Below are 7,433 nucleotides of genomic sequence, written 5' to 3' on the forward strand. Positions count from 1 at the left end.
ATAATTCCTCTGTCTCTGCCACATCTGCTCTCAGGATGAGGTTTTTCATTCCAGGACGAGGGAGATGTCCTTTTTTAAAGAAAGGGGCTTCCCTTCCTCCATCATCAACTCTGCTCTCAAATGCATCTCCCCCATTTCATGCACATCTGCTCTCACTCCATCCTCCCGTCACCCAACTAGGAATAGGGTTCCCCTGGTCCTCACCTACCACCCCACCAGCCTCCAGGTCCAACATATTATTCTCCGTAACTTCCGCCACCTCCAACGGGATCCCACCACTAAGCACATCTTTCCCTCCCCTCCTCTCTCTGCTTTCCGCAGGGATTGCTCCCTACGCGACTCCCTTGTCCATTCATCTCCCCCATCCTTCACCACTGATCTCCCTCCTGGCACTTATCCTTGTAAGTGCTACTCGTGCCCTTGCACTTCCTCCCTTACCACCATTCAGGACCCCAGACACTCCTTCCAGGTGAGGCGACACTTCACCTGTGAGTCGGCTGGGGTGATATACTGTGTCCAGTGCTCCCGATGTGGCCTTCTATATATTGGCGAGACCCGACGCAGACTGGGAGACCGCTTTGCTGAACACCTACGCTCTGTCCGCCAGAGAAAGCAGGATCTCCCAGTGGCCACACATTTTAATTCCACATCCCATTCCCATTCTGATATGTCTATCCACGGCCTCCTCTACTGTAAAGATGAAGCCACACTCAGGTTGGAGGAACAACACCTTATATTCCGTCTGGATAGCCTCCAATCTGATGGTATGAATACTGACTTCTCTAACTTCCGCTAATGCCCCATCTCCCCCTCGTACCCCATCCGTTATTTATTTATATACACACATTCTTTCTCTCTCTCCTTTTTCTCCCTATGTCCCTCTGACTATACCTCTTGCCCATCCTCTGGGGTTTTTCCCCCCTCTCCCTCTTTTCCTTCTCCCTGGGACTCCTGTCCCATGATCCTCTTGTATCCCTTTTGCCAATCACCTGTCCAGCTCTTGGCTCTATCCCTTCCCCTCCTGTCTTCTCCTATCACTTTGGATCTCCCCCTCCCCGTCCAACTTTCAAATCTCTTACTAACTCTTCCTTCAGTTAGTCCTGACGAAGGGTCTCGGCCCGAAACGTCGACTGTACCTCTTCCTGGAGATGCTGTCTGACCTGCTGCGTTCACCAGCAACTTTGATGTGTGTTGCTTGAGTTTCCAGCATCTGCAGAATTCCTCGTGTTTAGGCAGTGTACTTCACTAGTTGACAGTCAGATCCAGAGTGGAGATTTACCAGTTTTCAGTCATATTAGAGCCGGGGCATTAGATGTTAGTCTTATCAAGGACAGGGCTTCACCAGCTGTCAGAGTATCACTCTGTCAATCACACTGTGTCGGGGTCTCACATGCTGTCAGTTACAACATGAGAGACATTTTTGTTACCAGTCTAAACCCCTGAGACACCCAGGACCTCCCAAACAGAAGCCAGTCTCGGGGACCAGGTTCTGCCACAGGGAAGGCGGGGTGAAAACTGTGGAGGCAGAAGATCGTCGCTGACAGAGACCGTGGGTTGTGAACCACTGATTTACAGTGGGTCCTGATTCACATTCCCCGCTGTACTGTGGGACCGGGTACATTTTACAGTGTTTATAAATCTCATTCCAGGTCCCCATCCCAACGTGGGAGAGGGGGAGGTGACCAGGACCGTCTGCTTCAGCAAGGATAGAAACACCTGTGAGAAGGAACAGGAGATCAGGGTGAAGAACTGCTCTGGTTACTTTGTGTATTGGCTGTGGCCGGTACACTGGGATCATGCTGTGTACTGTACAGGTAGGTGATCGTTCTCCACTGGAGTATCGGGGTGTGGGTTGGGTGCAAGAGGGAAAGTCTAATGTATCTGACTCTATCACCATCCTGGCAGGGCATTTCAGTCACTGACAACTCCCTGTGTGAAGAACCTGTCTCAGTATCAGAATCAGAATCAGGTTTAATATCACTGGCATACATCGTGAAACACGTTAACTTTACAGCAGCAGTATGTTGCAATACATGGTAAATAGATATAGAGAAAACAAACAGTTTACATCAAGTATAGATATCTCTGTTTAATAGTTAAGTCAAAATAAGAAGTACAAATAAACGGAAATAAAAAAGTAGTGAGGTTGTGTTCGTGGATTCAAAGTCCATTTTGGAATCGTATGGCAGAGGGGAAGGAGCTGTTCCTGAATCACTAGGTGTGTGCCTTCAAGCTTCTGTACCTCCTACCTGAAGGTACAGTGTGAAGAGAGCATGTCTTGGGTGGTGGGGATCCTTAATAATGGATGTCGCCTTCCAAAGGCATCGTTCCTTGAAGATTTCTCAGATACACGGTGGCTAGTACCCATGATGGAGTTGACTGATTTTACAAGTTTCTGCAACTTATTTCAATCTTGTCCATTCGCACCCACCCCACGTCCCAGACGGCAATGCAGCCAGTCAGAATGCTCCCAACAGTACATTTGTAGAAGTTTCAAGTGTTTTAGGTGACAAGTCAAATCTCTTCAAACTCCTAATGAAATACAGCCACTGTCTTGCCTTCCTTATAGCTGCATTGATATGTTGGGCCCAGGTTAGGTGACACCCAGGAACATGAAATTGCTCACTCTCTCCACCTCTGAGCGTCTATGAGGAATGATTCATGTTTCCTCATGTTACCCTTCCTGAAGTCCACAATCAGCTCTTTGGTCTTGCTGATGTTGAGTGCAAGGTCGTTGCTGTGACATCATTCAACTAACTGGTGCATCTCGCTCCTGTACGCCCTTTTGTCACCATCCGTATTTCTGACAGCAATGGTTGTATCATCAGCAAATTTATGGATGGCATTTGAGCTGTGCCTGGTCACACAGTCTTAAGTGTAGAGAGAATCGAAGCACACATCCTGAGGTGTGCAAGTGTTGATTGTCAGTAAGGTGGAGATGTTATTTCCAATCCCCACAGTCTGTGGCCTACCAGTTAGAACATCGAGGATCCAGATGCAGAGGGGGGTACAGAGTCATAGGCTCTGCTTCTTGTTGATCAGGACTGTAGGAATGATGGTGTTAAATGCTGAGATACAGTCAATAGACAGCATCCAGACCTATCTAAGAGTTTCTTAAATTCCCCTGATGTATCTGACACTGTCAACACCCTGGGCAGGGCATTTCATGTACCCAACACTCTCTGTGTAAAGAAATTATCTCTGATGTCCACCCTATACTTTCCTCCAGTCTCCTGAAAAATATACCCCCTGGGATTAGTCACTTCCACCCTGGGAAAACAGTCTCTGTCTCTTCACTCGATCTGTACCCCTGGGATTAGTCACTTCCACCCTGGGAAAACAGTCTCTGTATCTTCACTCGATCTATACCCCTGGGATTAGTCACTTCCACCCTGGGAAAACAGTCTCTGTCTCTTCACTCGATCTGTACCCCTGGTATTAGTCACTTCCACCTGGGAAAACAGTCTCTGTCTCTTCACTCGATCTGTACCCCTGGGATTAGTCACTTCCACCCTGGGAAAACAGTCTTTGGCTCTTCACTCGATCTGTGCCTCATCTTGTACACCTCTATCAAGTCACCTCTCATCCTCCTTCACATCAAACTTAAAATCGCTCATTCTCCTCACTCTCATAAAGGAGGAGGTACAGGGTCTGCAGACAGACACTCAGTATTTCAGGAACAGATTCAGACTCCATCACCCGGATAGTGATCTCAACCAGACTCATACAGACGGGGGGAGGTGACCCACAAATACACAAGCCAATAACTGCGTAACCCAAGTAAGCATGTAACAATAAATGAACTGGAACTTCCCATCATGATCCCACAAAATCAAAGACACAAAGAGAATAAACAGTGTTGATCATTAGAAATGCAGGGGTGAGCTGTTGACCACACACCTCCTCTCCCCCCCCCCCCCCACCCCCCACCCCGAGAGCGAACTACTGCCCCCGACCCAAGGGGTCACCCGTCCTCAGCAACCATAGAGTCCATAACAAAGTCTAAAAGTCCCGGTGGGAGTCAACAGTGCTGTCTGGAGGTGCTGGGCGTTCCTGGACCCCCCCTCCAGGGGAGGCCCTGTTTGTGTGAAACAAGAGGCTGGGCCCAGAGCGTCACTTCCTTCCTTCAGCCTTGCTGGGTTCATGGTGGCCGAGTGCCAGCTGGTCCCAGAGCACCACGACTGCCTTCTGCCGCTTATGCAGCCGCACCCGATATACTACATCAGAGATGTGGTTGAGTACCTCTCCCGGCCTCTTCCAGCGGCTTTCCAGCCTGGGGGACGGTCCCTTCTGCCACTCACGCAGCTGCACCCGATATACCACATCCGAGATGTGATTGAGTATCTCTTCCAGCGGCTTTCCAGGCTGGGGGACGGTCCCTTCTGTGGGGAGGGGCCGTAGAGCCATACTGTGGCCCCCACCACATATTTCTCATTGGCGCCCTGGACTGGCAGCCCAGTCCCTTCTGAGACATGCAAGTGTCAGAGCAGAGCACGAACAGGTCCGTGTCCTGCCTCTACTCAGGCCAGTAGCAGTCTGCATGGAGCCTGACCAGCCTCTTTGCAACCCCGAAATGGCCAGTTCCACCAGCCCGTGCACTGACTGCAGCACCGTGGCGCGAAGCCCCCGGGGGACCACCGGCTGCAAGAGGTGTCTGTCACTGTTGGAAAACTGCCACAGTCAGACAGAAAGCCGTCGCGCACCTCAAGCGTCCCCCACTATGAGAACAGGGCTTTGGTCTCCGGATCCAGGACGGAGACCTCTGACCACTCCGTGTGTCGTCCCATGATCAGCCATCCCCTCATCCGGGCCAGCACGGGATCACTCACCTGCTCATGGTCCATATCGGTGAATGATGCCCTCCATCGTGTCGCCCGGGTTATGGAGCCTGGGTACGCTTAACCCCTTCGAGCTCCCTGGGAAGGCACGATGCTCGTTTCCCAGAAGCTTCCTCCAGACCTTTGGGAGCCAGGCCCGGAATGCAATGCAGGCTTACTGCACGGTACCTTGAGTTACTCCCCAGATCTGAATCCGATCTGTCCAATGTTGTAGCTCTTCAATCTCATTGTCAATTTCACATCCCCCCCCACCCCCCCGACACCCGTGTGGTGAGCATTTGGCCCATGATGACAGACGAGAAAGCTCATTTAACTCAGCCGCCGTTTTATTGTTATAAACACAGAACAGACCAGGCACCATGACCCAGACGGTGAACCCAACCAGTCCTGATACAGATGGTGAGGTGACTTATCACACAGCCCAGTTACAGTTTGGGTGACCCTCAAATACACAAGTGAATAACTGTATAACCCAAGCTAAAATGTAACAGTAAATGAACTGGAACTTCCCACCATAATCCCACAAAAGCATTTTAACATGAGAACAATAAAACAATAAACAGCATTGACCATTAGAAAAGCAGGGGCAGGCTGTTGACCACACATCCCACTTCCATGTATGTATGTATCTGTGTGTGTGTGTGTGTGTGTGTGGTGTGTGTAATATATTTCATTCTTGTATATTATATTTATAATATATATTTCAATAGTTCTGTTTATCATCAGAGAATGTACAACCTGAAATTCCTGTACTTCGCAGACGTCCACAAAACAGAAGAGTGCCCCTAAGACTGTGTGACAGTATCAAAATGTCACAACATATGACAGTGATACTAAACCTGATTCTGACTCTGAACAGAAGAGACCTGATGTCACTGAAGACGGGAATGGCTGGATGTGGTCTGTGGCTGAGAAGGGAGGAGATGGGAATTTAGGGAGAGTGGTGTGGACTGTGCTTTAGGAGAGGGTAATGTAGGGGATGAGAGGTTTGATCTGTTGGACCCGTGATGTTTATTGGGTTCTCACGGACTGGTACCTCTCATTCTCTGCGGCTAATTTTATCCTGATCAATGTGTTTTTTAAATCTCTCTACCATCCCCACCCACCCTGTCTCTCTTTACAGATCCCCAGTCGGACACAACTCGGGAACCCCAGGGAGCAGCAATGGGAGAACCTGGTCTGGGTTTGACCACCACCCCAGAATGGTCTGCGAGCTCAGGTATCCGTGGTGGAAGTACCCATTATTTGGAATGCTCTTCCCCATGGTCAGTCCCTAAAATTCATCCTGTGTCAGCCTGAGGACAGTGATGGGGGATTGGGAAAGAGAGGGTAGGTGTTGGCTTCACCACAGACCCAGGCTGAGAGCTGGTGCTCAGGGGAGGAGGAAATGAAAGTGTCCGGTGGGTGAGGTTTGAAGTGACGTTCAGGCAGGATATTTTCACTATTTGTTTAATTGTTACCGTCGCTGTCTGTAAGGAGTTTGTACATTCTCCCTGTGACTGTGTCGGTTTCCTCCCACATTACAAAGACGTCTGAGTTAGTAGGTTAATTGGTCACATGGGTGGTGGGGCTCGTTGGGCCGGTTACTGTGCTGTATCTCTAAATAATTGATGGCCCAGTCCATCACGGATAAAACCCTCCCCACCATTGAGCATATCGACATGGAGCGTTGTCAGCATTCATCATCAGGAACCTCTACCCCCCAGGACATGCTCTCTCCGTGTTGTTGCCATCAGGAAGAAGGTACAGGAGCCTCAGGACCCACAACACCAGAATTCCAGAGGTCCAGTCAGCAACAGGAGCAGAGAGGTTGGAAGAGGTTACTCACAGGCCGGTGAAGCTTGTGTGAAAGGAGAGCTTTGCGGGCATTCGGATATTCCAGAGGTCCATTCAACATTGGGAGCAGAGCACTGCGAATTAAGTAAATGGACTGAAAGGGGAAAGCGGGGTGGCCATTGTTGGGAGTAGGCCAGCGGTGAGAGTAGAAGCATCAGGCTTTGACTCAAGGCTTCGACGAGAAGAGGCTGAGGCCAAAGAAACAGGTTAGAATATCTGGTTTCTTTTGCCCATTGTACAGTGCAGGCAGGATGGCAGATATGGCAGTGGAATGCTCCTCTGTTCAGATGTAGGAATTCATGGAACCTGATGGTCACCCTGATGACTACGCCTGTGGGAAATGCAGCCCACTCCAGCTTCTGAAAGTCCACATCAAGGAGCTGGAGCTGGAGTTGAATAAACTTAGGAATATCTGGGAGGCAGGGCAATTGATAGATATGACTTTTCAACAGGTGTTACAATCGGGGTGCAGAATTCGGACAGTGGATGGGTGAACACTGAGAGAGGTAAAGGAGAAGGAAGTCAGTAACAGGGTCCCCCTGTGGCCATTCTCCTCAGTAACAGGTATACACCTTTGGATACTGGTGAGGAGGATGACCTATCCGGGCAAGGCAGCAGCAGCCAAACCACCGTGGTCAGCTCTGAGCCTTGGAAAGAGAGGGTGTAGTCAGGCAGAGCAATAGTCATAAGGGAGTTGATAGCTAGGGGGACAGATAGGAGATTCTGGGGCAGCAAAAGAGAATCCAGTATAATGTGTTG

Source organism: Mobula birostris, chromosome 13 (genome assembly GCF_030028105.1).
Source record: "Mobula birostris isolate sMobBir1 chromosome 13, sMobBir1.hap1, whole genome shotgun sequence".
In the NCBI taxonomy this organism is placed as follows: Eukaryota; Metazoa; Chordata; class Chondrichthyes; order Myliobatiformes; family Myliobatidae; genus Mobula; species Mobula birostris.